Here is a 13,233-nt window from a genome sequence, read left to right on the forward strand (position 1 = left end):
GAAACTGTGCATACAACTCCCAAAGTTCTGCCTGAGAAGCCAGAGTTTCTCTTTGTTGGTATTCTATGACTTTTTTTTTTTTTGCTTACTGCATGGGAAACTTAGGGATGTTATAGCAGACTCTGATATGAACATAGTTTTCCAGCTAAGGGAAATGAGATTGGAACTAGGGCATTAGTGGAATGCTGTCTTTTACCATAATGCCTCTATTGCTTTTTCTTTTTACTATACTGTCATAAAATTTAATTAAAGTATTGTTTAACTATGGTTATTTTGGTTTGAATGACTGAAGCAAGTTAGGTCTAGAAGGAGGAAGAGGGGCAGGCTGGGCCATGAATAATGCATTGTGATTGATTAGACTTAGACGCCAGGATATAATAGTAAGAGGTGGAGTACTGAGTGATTGACAACTACCTACCTCATGGTCTTCACTTCTATAGGCTGTAACACAAGCAAAAATAATGATACAAAAACTTAGGATATGAGTTGTAAAAACTAGGAGAACTTAGAAGATAATTTCTGATGATTTAAAACTGTGCTGAATAAAGATTCTATACTTATATTTATCACATAAGTGTGCACTTGAATACTGAAAGCAATGTATTCAGGACCGCTCTTGGGGGGAACTTCAAATGGGCACTGAATGACCACATGCTGGGCATATTGTAGAGAATATTACTTTTCAATTATGACTTGGTCTAAATGAACTCAGGTGTCTTCTTCTAACTCTAATATTCTCAGGTGCAAGGACCAGGAATACTTCCAGGAAAATATAGATCTGTAGCAAGTTACACTATATACATCATCTCTAGCATCTTTATACTGTTAAATTAGGCTACAATTAATATCAGGGTAGTTTTGTAAGTGAAGTCACAAAAGGGAAGCCTAAAGGGTCTGTGTAGGAGGAATGTGCAACTCTACTAGATTTTGCTTTGGTTACGGTGGGAATAATGAAATGATTGGATATGTATGCATATATATGTGTATGTGTATATATGTGTATAAATACGTATGTGAATATATTTATATGTGTTTTGGCACACATATATAGAATTGTATATATACATATGTATACATACATATGTATATATGTGTAATATATATATGTATATAATTTCATGGTGTCTCAAAAGTCTTCGTGCAATTTCGTGCTTTAATAGCACTGAGACTTTTGAGACACCATGTATCATATATTTATATACATTTTGCTTTTTAAGTCCAATTTAGTATATATACATCTTTCTTTCCTGCTGACTGCCTCCAGTAGGAAAGTCATAGCTCAGTAATATGGAACCCTACAGCAACATACTTCCCTCTCCAGAATCCAAAGTTCAGAGTGATTGCTCCAACTTACTGAACTTTGAGGACTTATCTGGTTTTGCTGCAGTGAATATGATGAAGGAGGAGATGATGCTAGAGAACTAGATGCTAAACAAAAAATGTAGAAAAATGCCATGATCTCAGAAGCAATATTTCTGGATGAGAAATTCCCCTCTCATGTCTAATCGTGCAACAAGACAAGTTGTAGAAGAAGAATCTCTCTATTTGGGTACATATAGAAAAAAGTAGAGTCGAATGTATACTCAGTGAGAATTGATGTATATTCTGAAGTTAATGATAATGATAAAAAAAAAGCTAACAAGTTAAAAATTAAACATCCTGGATTTCTTCAAGCTTTCCTTTTATCTTCTTGTCACTTTTAGCGCTGAAGCCTTGAGGTATCAAAGAATGATAAAAGAAACCAAATCAGATGAGTTTTACTATTCAGAGAGAATGAAATATTGAAGGCAGCCCAATAAAGGGAGAAAAGAGAGAGCATTTTCCAAACTCCTTTAGTTCAGATTAATGTTGATAACTATCATTGTGTACCCTTCACATAGCACTTTGCTATATCAAGTGCTCTATATGAACATATTAACATCAATAACTTAATATTTACAAAATGTTTTAAAATTATGCTTGCAATTTCTATCAATGTGTCCTCTTTTGTGCAGGAAGGAACAGCAGGGCCTTTGCTAAACTGTGTGCTTTGGTGACTGTATCCTTTCTCTTTGCATTCCCTGTTCCTAGCTCATCATCTGGCACACAGTAGGTATTCAATAAATTTTTGTTGTTTTGAGTAATAGTGAAGGAGTTAGGATATCACTTGTTTTAGGATATGGAGTGGGAGTGGTTTTTTTTTTCTATTTTAGTATTCCTTAAATAATAATTATATTTTATGAATTTGGACTGGCTTATATGACATTATTTTGGTTATATTTGCTAGTCCCTGTCCCCCCATTACCTTGTACTTATTTTGCATAAATTCTGCATGAGTTTAAATGGCAATGCTGCTCTAATCTAAGCTGGTGAACTGGTAGCCAGACAGACATTCTTCTTCATCACCTCCACCTCCTTTTGCTGTGAGCCAGGCTATTCTTCCTCTCAGGTACAACTTTCTCTCTAACCAGTCCCTCAGCCTTTTTCTTCTGGGAAGTGGCTTTTCTTTTAACTAGGGCCACAAAAATATAGATGCCCACTTCAGGGCCAACTCAGGCAGTTACTGCCCTCACCACTCCTGCTGACTTATTTGTCTAGAGAGACTCAGTAAAAATGATCTCTCTGGTCTAGTAAGGTATAAAAATGAATCAATAACTCCCTTTTTTTGGTTAGAGCCCTCAACTACAGAATGCAGTCTGGAAAAATACTATGGTTTTAAATGTCTTTGCCTTCCTAGTTCTCAACTGCACCTTTCAATGCTGCATTGAAACAATGAGACCGTTAGACAATATGGATGGTGAATAACTTTATTGAATTTGTCCTCTTCAGAGCAGCAAGCATAAGCCTCCCAATCCCTTGGAAAATATACTCAAAAATGGGCAATTGCCTTCTCAGGAAAATGAGTGACTTCAACAACACAGAATCTACACTGATACAACTAGGTCATGATCTGCCCACCCAGTGCTGAATCTGGAGTCCAGCTTTGGCATCCTCATGGCTGTAGCCCCTCTACTATTCCCATGTTGACTACTCTTCTTCAGGCTTTCCTTCCAGGCTGCTGTTTCTTTTCTCCTCCCCACAATTCCAAAGACTGTAGGAACTAGTTTATAAGTCTAAGTCATCCCTTCCACCTGTCCCAAGGTTGGAGCAAAACTTTCCAGGGAATCAAGGACTAGAATGCTGGAATTTTTCTGTTGCAAACCAATAGGACTCTTGATTTCCTTGTCTGTTCCTACAGGGGAAGTGACCAGGACAACGTTTCACTTTTTATGTGTACGTGCTTCCCCACTCTCCTTGCCCCTAATAGAATGTAAGTTTTCTGAAGTCAGAGACTATTTAAAAACAAAACAAAACAAAACATCATCATCACTTAGCACAGGATCTGGCACTTTGTAGGTACTTAAATGCTTGTTGACTGCTTCACACATTACATTTAACTCCTCCGCAATAATCATCCTTTGTAAATCAAGGGTTACAAACTCTAATTCAATTTTACTGTCTCTAGTAAATGCTTCAAATATGAAGTAATTATTTATGAAGGGAAAATAAAAGGGAAAAGAATAAATGAGAAAATCATGGGGATGAATTCATTCAAGGACTTAAGAACATTGTATTCCACCTTGTTATGATTGAATTGTGAATTATTATAATCACAGACTATACAAGGCACCTTAAAAGTGAAAGCAAGCAAACCAAGAAGTGAGACTGCAGATTTTTCTTCTGATGGTTTCTTAAGGATAATATGATATATAATTTAAGGAAGGAAACAAATGTCTTTAATCAGAAAGGAATTTTAAAAAATAACCATCTTCCTCCACCCTCTGACAACCCCATCTCCTGAAAGCATATTATTATTATTGGGAATGATACAGGATAATATTTAAGAAATGTATTTGTAGAAGCTATATACAGTGGTAGCTTTATGATCCATCGTTTGAGAGATGAGTTGACTCATCCTTGCCTTTTTTGAATATTATTTACATTTTTGGTCAATTTCATTTGAGCTCAATAGAAGGCATTATACTGATAGAAATTAAGGAAGAAGACATCTCTATGAAAGTGTTATTTTGGCCTGTTAGATACTCCTAGTAGGTAAAGTAATTCATTTTAAGTAAGCAAAGCAAAGTTAGAAAAGCAGAGAGTAAAGCTGTATAATCTCCTTTATGGATAATATTCAAATACCAAAAGATTGAGAGAGATAACATTAGAGTTAGGAAGACCTGGGTTCAAGTTCTGTCTCAAACATATAACACCTTTGTGATCATGGAGAAGTGACTTAAACTCTCAGTGACTCCCAACAACTTTTTCCCTCTTATTTCCTATTAATAAAAGTAGTATATTCTTTATTTACTTCTTGCAGTAGTCATTGGATATGCAGTATTCATGGAAAAACAGAACCCTGAAGTCAAATCAGACATAAATTATGTTCGGCTCTGTAGGAGCTACACTTCATGATTAGTCTGGAAACAACTCAGCAGCTGTTTTTTCTGCTTGTAGGTTGCCATAATCTCCTGCATTTCAGCTATTGCTTTCCCTGGATTCATTCCCTTGGGTCAGGTCCTGGTACAGTTCATGATGGTGTGACACTGGTACAAAGAGAATGGGTATGGTAGCTGGGCCAACTGTTCCTCTGTGAAGTCATTGCTGGAGTCAATTATCCCATGATAGGCCTGCATGAGGACTGTGGCTCCCTAATATTTGCCTCCATTCCACCAGTAACTAGGGAAGCTGGTTGTAGCAGGTACAGGGAATGCTCTTGTAGATTCTGTCTAGTTTCTCTTGATCTTCTATGGATTGAAGATGCTGTTCCTTGCCCTTCTGGGATTCATCCTTCTTCAAGTTACTCAAAGGAAATTAATCAAATCTGGGATGAGGATCTTTACCGTATACATATGGAGAAGGCCGACTTTAGAGACTTTGTTGAGGTTGGTGTCAGTTCTTCAGGTGCAAGTCAGAGAGTTGCTCCCACTGATATTCATTGGACAGAAACTACAGACGACTTCTCAGCATGATCTTTAGAAGGTTAGTGTAGTGGCTACCTCATTTTAAATCTTGATCAAGGTATGTAACACCATTAGGTCATATTTATTCAGATAACCTTCATGTGTCTTCATTTGGGACTTACCTCCAGGCTTGTCAGGTCCCATCTGTAGATTCTTGAGATGGGAGATGCAGTGACTGCTGTTTGGGTCTCCTGGCAGGCTGTACCTGGGCCCTGGAGAGTAACTCCTGGGATGAGACTGTACCTCAAGGGGACTCTGGCTACCACTGCCATCTTGGCCCATGAAATCACTCCCCTTCCCCCCAAACACTTTCTAATGCTTTATGTTATAGGAGTTGCTTAGTGAAACAAATTTCCTGACCAGGGGCTCCTCCCACTGATGAAGTCACAAACCTAGAGCAATAATATTAAGAAACAATAAACAACAATGGTACTGCCATCACCAATGCTGACCATTCCCCCCAAATCTGTGATTTCTTCATGTAAGTAGCTGCCAACATAGCTACAACTTCCACCAATACAGACACAATGAGTCTGGGTTATAGCCCATCAGTTCTCCAGAGTTGCCTGAGATTAAATGTCCTGAACAAGATCACACAACCAGTAAGTACTAGAGGTGAGAATTGATTCTACATATTCCTGACTGCAGCCCCTCTGCCTTTTATCCACTACCCCATAGTTCCTTATTTCTATAATTTTTTGTTCCTATGGATTTAAAACTAGAATCATTAGATTCAAGATAGTAGGGGCTAGGAGTGATGAAATGGAGAATTGAGGCTGGATTTTCCACAGAGAGAACTATCTAGAACCATCTTAGTCAATGAAGACTATGGATGTGTTTACAACCTTAATCTGGCCCATGATGAGCAGCAGACTTTCTTCACCAGGGACCTTCCTTTCATCCTTCCTCCTTCTCCACTCCCAAGTAGGACCTAGATCAACAGGTCTTCAACTTCAAGAGGGAAATGAGGAATTTGGTGTTTATTTCTTATTTGCTGAATTGAAAAAATTAAATAAGAAGGAAAAGTGAAATTTAGAACTAAAAGGTGAACAGGGAAAGAAAGTGGGGGTGGAAAGCCATAAAAGCCAAAGGGTAGAATCCAGGGGCCTTTTGAGTCGGTGAGGAATTGGGCATTTTATTTAATTACATACAGACATGTTTTTGTAGGGGTAGATGTGAGGAGAAAGTAGACAAACAAGAAGATACAATCTTTTTTTTTCTTTAAGCAGAAAAAAAAAGCAATAGAATGTAATAATTATTGATCCTCAGTATTAACTTTATTCTCTTGGGTAAGCACATAATTAGGCTGTTCTTTAAAATTTATATTATATAGTTGGCAGAAGACACTGGCTCAGATCAGTAATTCCTTACATAGGCAGCCTTTAAAAATGCATATCATGTACCAAAGGAACTTTTCCGGCCCATTGGGTAAATATGTATTAAAGTAATTTTTAAAATACTTATGTAACCAATAGACTGGAAGTGGTCAATGGTTTAATGAATAGTCAAGCATTTTTAAATGGGCATTATTATTTATGCACTGAACTGAGAAGGTCTTTCAGAAACAATGTATATCTGAAGTAATTTCAGGAGAACAGAAGGCAATTTTGAAATTTTATTATCTTCTTACCTGTTTCCTCCTTATCTCCTATATTTACCCAACTTGTTAGTGGAAAGTGATCCTGTCCCCCCTAAATCTTGTTTTCTCCTGACTAAACACCCCCAGGTATATAAGATCAGAGATTTAGGCTGGAAAGAACCTATCATCATCCAGTTTGCCACCTTTATTTTTACAGATTTTTTTTAATAGAGGTAAACAATTTTCTTCTGTATAGTTTGTAGAAGAAGCTGTGTTCCAAAGAGGTTAAATAAGGTGCACAAGGTCACATCATATGAACAGAGGTCCCAGGTACTCTGAATCCAAATCCAATGCTCTTTCAAAGGACCTCAGAACATATGATCTTGAGTCCCTTCACTGTCCTTGTCACCCTTTTCTGAGCATTTTCTAGCTTTTATTGCTAGTTCCATACTTCAATGGATCTGTGTTCTTAACAATTGTCTTGATCAGTGAAGATTGCAAATTGCCCACTTTTTCTCATCTTGTGTTATTCTTGTCATATTCTTCCACAGGTTTCCCAGAGAGTATCCATCTAAGGTGCTTAAGGCCTTTCTCTAGTGGTCTTGCATTTCTAAAGTATCAATGGAACATGGGGACCATTTATCTCTAATCTGCTTGTACTACATGATTCCTTTTCTAATCAGTTTTCTCAGTGATATCTTTTATGCCACTTCCTGAGCATAGCTCATTATTGGAAATGTGATTCAGTTTACCTTCAGCATATGTCTCTCCATTCTTTGTGTGACCTGTGACTTTAATTTTTAAGAGATTGTGGTGTTCCAAGGTAGGCAGCATTATAGCATTGCCAGTAGAACATTTGTATTGTGAAGATGTGATCATCTTGGGATAATTACAAATCACTAGACTATATTCCAAATTTAATCTACCCTTTTCTCTTCCTCCTCTTCAGTCCTAGCCCCCTCTTATTGTCTATTTGCACTGCCTATCCAAAATGCACTTGAATTCTATGGCCTGGACATTTAACAGCTTGCCATTATCTGGAGATAGGCATTTTTCATACATTTAGTTTTTCCTTTATGAATTATTAGGCTGTCTATTTGAATAATCACATGTAAAAGAGGCTCAAGTGGGATGGACATAAATATTATCCTTTTATTGAGGAACTTGGGCTTGGCTTTGCTGAGATGTCACAGCTGCTCCTTGTTGGTTCCTGTGACTGCAGGAACCAAACAAGTGTCAAAGATGATTGGTGATAGTCTCATGAGTTACCTCCTCTTCAGTGGGTGATAATTGCTATAGAGAGGCTCTACTCTCTCTTTTTTGGTCATATTACTTTGTATTCTTCCTCTTTCCCTTGAACTTTCATTAATGGGAGAAGGGGAAGGATATTTTTCTCCCTTCTCTCCAGCAGTAATAGTGGCTTAAATTTGAAAACGTGATAAAGAGAACTTGATTTTCTAGATGAGCCTGAGACAAACCAAATCTATGACTGCCTCTTTGGTTTTGTGTTTCTTTTCCTTAGCTCAGGTAGACCAAGGGTAATCCTGAGAAATTAATGTTTTTAGCTTTGGCATTAACCTCATGAGTTCAAGAATTCTTGAATTCCTGAGTCTTTGTTCATTGCTGAATGGGAGATGTTTCCAGTTATTATACCACTACTTGGCAGAAAAGCTAAGCACTGATAGGATAATCCTGAACCTGAAATTTAATAATGATGAGGATGAGAACAACAGCAATAATAACTAGCATTTATATAGAACATTAAGATTTACAAAGCATTTTACAAATATTATCTTTTTTTTTTCTTTTGGTAAGGCAGTTGGGGTTAAGTGATTTGCCCAGAGTCACACAGGTAGTGAGTGTTATCTGTCTGAGGCCAGATTTGAATTTAGGTCCTCCTAACTCCAGGGCCTGTGCGCTATCTACCTACCCGCCCCTTACAAATATTTCATTTGATCCTCACAATAATCTTGGGAGGGAGGTACTATTATTACCCCCATTTTACAGAGGAGGAAACTGAGACAAAAAGAGGTTAAATGATTTGTCCAGGATCCTATCTACTTTGTCACAAAATGGCCTCATAATGACTAGACCCATGCCTGGCTGGTCAGAAGATCTAGACTTAGGAGTACCATGGATAGAACAGAACTGAGGTAAACGTAAAACTTTCTTACAGCAGTTCCTCAAAGCTGTCTTTACCTCTTAGATGATTTAGAAGCATATAATTGGTGTGATATGTTACAGTTTAAGATTTTAACTATTAATGTGTGCTTATGAATTTTTTGTGTGGTAGATCAGATGTTCTATAGCTGATATCTAATTTTTAAATAAGTACCTTTCCAGAAGGGACCCCGTTAATCCTTTGACTCATCCAAGCTTTATTTTAAAGGGTGGAGGCATAGCAAATCAGAGAGAAACCTGGTCCCCTCTCTTTAGGGCCAGGCCACTCATAGGGTGAATCCAACCTATGCATGGAGTCCAAACACGAAGTCCTTTTCTGGGAAGAACTATCCTTCCCTGAATTATGAATGACATATAATTCATTGAGGAGATCCTATAATATTCTGAGACTTGACAAATCAATAAAATATTATTCAGAAACAAATACTTCTACTATAGATCTCACCATTTATTGGTGATCACCCTTCCATTTAGACCTTGCTTAATGCATAGTCTATGAGGGGGATAATTGTATTTGCTTATTGCCTGCCATCTCTGTATTAATAATCAGAGGGTCATTGAAAAAAGGGTTATCTATGTCATTCCACAGATGACATACGGAATGTTCACATAGGCAAAAGAGACTTCTTTCTGAAGGAGAGCTTTTATGACTGCCCTATGCTCTATTAATTAAAATGCTTTTTTTTAAAAAAAATCACAAACATAGTAGGACTTTACAATCTCTTCACCTCAGTCATTTGTATGACTTTAAAAATGCATTGTAAACAATTTTTTTTTTTTGCGTAAAAGCCTGTTTGTTTCCTCATATTTGTTTTTATCAAGGACACCCTCAAAATGCATGTAGATCATTATAAAAAAGGATTTTATGAAGATGAGAAATTAGTCATAGCACATCTATATTCTCTTTGTCACCTTTTTGAGTGTTAATATTGTATGCTATTTTCTCTCCCCCCATTACCTTGGTATTTTCCCTTCTCTGAGATATTTTGCGAAGTTATCCTTAGATACTTTCAAGATTACTTTGCTTTCAGTATAGATTTTCTTGGTATGTACATAATCTGATCCCTCTTCTCAAACTTAGTCTTCCAAAGTGCCATTTCTACTTCTTCACATAATACTTTAGAGACTGAATTGCTGGAGTGCAAATGTAATGTACCGATGAGATAGTGTGACATAATGGGTTGAGTGTTGGATTCTTTGAGTCAGAAGGACTGGATTTCACATTTCGGCAATCATACTTTTAGCATTGTGACCATGGGAAGTCACTTAAACCTCTTCGAGACTCAGTTCCATCATCTGTAAAATTGGAATGATAATAACTACTGTACCAACCTCAGAGAATAATTGTGAGGTTCAAAGCAGATAATGCATGTGTGGTGAGGGCCCATGTATTGCCAGCATGTATGGCAAAGGCTGTTCCCCCACATATTGCATAGGGTGTTGTGTGGTTTTAAGGGAGGCAGAACAAACATCTGTAGCCTCTATTCCCCTCACCTTTTTCCATGGGAGACTAATACCACTAGGAAGGGAAGCAGGAGATTGGGATTAGAAGCTGTGGCCACTGTGCTCTCCTCAGAGAGGGGGTACTGAACCAGAATTATATCTATCTGCTGTCTTAAACACTATTAGCCTAGGGGGATGCGTTTTTTGGCTTCAAATTCTGATCACTGTCTCATTATTGGGGGGAAGAAGGGCCCCAAGATTAATATCTAAGACTTGACCCCTTTCACTCCAAATACCAGTTCCACAATGAACACCCATAGTGAATAGCAAAGAAACACATTTATCCAAATCAAATAGCAAAACAAAAGCAAAGACAGACACAATCAGAGAAAGTATCCATATCTATATTTATATATCTATATCTATAGCTATATATGAGAATATACACTAGGTAATATGGGGTGAAGGAGCTGTACAATTGGGAATGAGGTAACTCAACTCTGTTGAGAGAATCTTAGATCTCACCCAGGGAAATTCCACAAAATCTCTAGTGGAGCAAGCTGGAGGTAAGGAAATGATGGAGATGGCAAGCTCCTCTCATTCTTGAGTCTTTTCCTTTAGCAACCTGAAGGGTGATTGGCCTTGAAGCTGGAAGCCAGAAGTACCCAAAGCAACTTGATATTTGAAGAGAAGTGGAAGACTAAAGAACTCTCCTTTCTCCTAGTCTCACTAGCTCTATGCTGTGCATCACACAGGCACAGGGCATTGATCTCCACTAGTAAGGAAAGAGTCTTACACCAATGAACTTTTGGACTGAGTCTACCCATATTAAGAGCTTTTTAAAGTTATATAAAATGTCAATTATTATGATTATGAAAATAGATCGTTATAGGAATATTTACAAATTAGTTCTATTTCACAGCTATTGTTCTCCTAATAATTTCATTTTGAATGCTCTTAGTATGATATGATTCATTTTTGATAAAAGCCAAGTATTTTTAAACATGTTTTTACTTCCATCACTTTTTGCTATTTTTCAGAAGTGATATTACTTCTGCTCTTCCATCATATTTCCTTATTACACTCATACGTATGTTAGATTCTAACCTGGTGTTATCCTTGACTGTCATTTTACTCTGCCAATGAGATCAAATATTTTGTGACTCAAGTGGTTTCTGAGTTCCTTTGTCCTCCTTCTTGTGGTGACTGCCTTGCAGGGCTTTTGCGGCAAATAGTAGTAAGATGTATATTTTAGTATATTTTTTAATTATGATTTTCTAGCATTAACAGCCCATTTGAAAAGGTTGGACTGAAGCTATTGCAATTGCTCAACTTTATTCTTATAATTTGAATTTGTTTTTGACTTATGTTCTAACTACCCATTGGTCTGACTACACATAGATGACTCTTCAGAAATACCTCTCCATCAGCTGCTAGTCACTTGCAGTTTGTTAAGATATAATCAATTTATTTCATGGTATTTTTAAAAATTTTGATTTGTTTTGTTTTTGTGTGTTTGCCAAATTCAGTGCCTTCTGAGTTTTTTTTTTTGGAAGCGAGTATTCATGATTCATAAGTGTGAAGTTCCTGAGTGGTTCACTAATATTTAAACTGTTTTTCTCAAATCTGAACTATATTTTTCAATTTCTTTTACTTTCTCACCTGTGCTCACTTTTGAGCTTAGGTATCAAAGTGCAAGTTGATTTAGTTTTCATGTTCTTTTAAAGTTTTCTCATAAAATAAAGGACTGCCTCCTCATCCTATGCAGCAGATTATGTTTCATAGCTTTGCTCTGAGTTGTTCTGTTTCGATTGGTCAATGAGTGAGCACAAACTCAACTAGCCTACTATATTGACAGCCTCAAACTACCAGATCAGACTATGGTTTCTGGACATCTTGCTATCTCACCACTTGGAACAGAACCTCTGGGTTAGAATGACCAAAATAAGAAAGAGTACTGGTGTCTTGTGGAGTTAATTCACCTAGCTTTGGAACTCCTACCCTGAACTGAGCTGTCTTGATTGGTGACTGAGGGCAAATTAAATTAAGTAATCAAATTGATACTACCATGGTACTATTGTTTCTGGTAAAGAAATACTAATTGACTCCCTATGGACCTAATGCCTCTTTCTAAGACTATGTGGATCCTCCCTTCCATAGCTACCACTCTCATATATGTGTAGAATTTCCCTATTAGAATTCAATCTCCTTAAGGCAAAAACCATCTTACTTTTATATTTATATCCCTGCCCTTTTGTAGTAAATGCTAAATAAATGTGTCACAATTAAATAAATAAATAATTTGTATTAATTGTGTTCTTTTTGCAATTGCAAGGAAAGATGAATGAGTATCCCATATGATGATTTTTCTTGTTGCTATTGTGCACATGATTCATTGACTCTGTAAATTCCTTTGTTTACTCCTTCAAGGAAAACCCAGGAGCCATTCTTTCATTTATTGGCAACATCCTTTTGTTTTCTGGTTTTTTTAAGGGAAAACATCAATATTAATATAGTTCAGTTCATTTAATAGTACCAATTTATTGGGCACTAGTTAGTGTAATATTTGAAGAGAGTCTTTATGTGATTCTTAACACTTGTGAGTCCCCTTCCAGCATTCTACTACTGTCTCTGTATAAATAGACATTATAAACTCTCTCATGGGTGGCCATGTCCAAAGAATCCATCATTTTAGTGGTCAAATTATTGTTGATGAAAGTTTTTCAATTCTTAGCTAAGGTGACTCACAGACAGTAGACTCAGTTTTCCAAAGTCCCTCCTAAAATGAGGTACCCAGAACTGACTACACTATACCAGATACAGTCTTATTCGTACCAACATTTGTCAAATCATAACCTCCCTTGTCCAGGACACTGCGCTTTTCTTAATGCGCCCAAATATCATAATACCTCTTTTGGATGCCATTTCATGTTGTTGATTGCCCATTGAGCTTGCTCTTCATATTTTTCAGATGAATTTCTGTTATTTTGCTTCCTTCATCTTGTATTTGTGAAATTCCTTTTCTGAACCAAGGTGTAAGATTTTAAT

The 13,233-nt window shown here is 36.9% G+C and overlaps 1 pseudogene; it reads right to left on the reverse strand.

The window, feature by feature from the left end:
* Nucleotides 1–4,294: 4,294 nt before the first annotated feature.
* On the reverse strand, nt 4,295–5,289 carry LOC110217422 (succinate dehydrogenase [ubiquinone] iron-sulfur subunit, mitochondrial pseudogene; annotated as a pseudogene).
* Nucleotides 5,290–13,233: the final 7,944 nt, after the last annotated feature.

The sequence above is a fragment of the Phascolarctos cinereus genome, unplaced genomic scaffold (genome assembly GCF_003287225.1).
Source record: "Phascolarctos cinereus isolate Bilbo 61053 unplaced genomic scaffold, phaCin_HiC Scaffold_9;HRSCAF=440, whole genome shotgun sequence".
In the NCBI taxonomy this organism is placed as follows: domain Eukaryota; kingdom Metazoa; phylum Chordata; class Mammalia; order Diprotodontia; family Phascolarctidae; genus Phascolarctos; species Phascolarctos cinereus.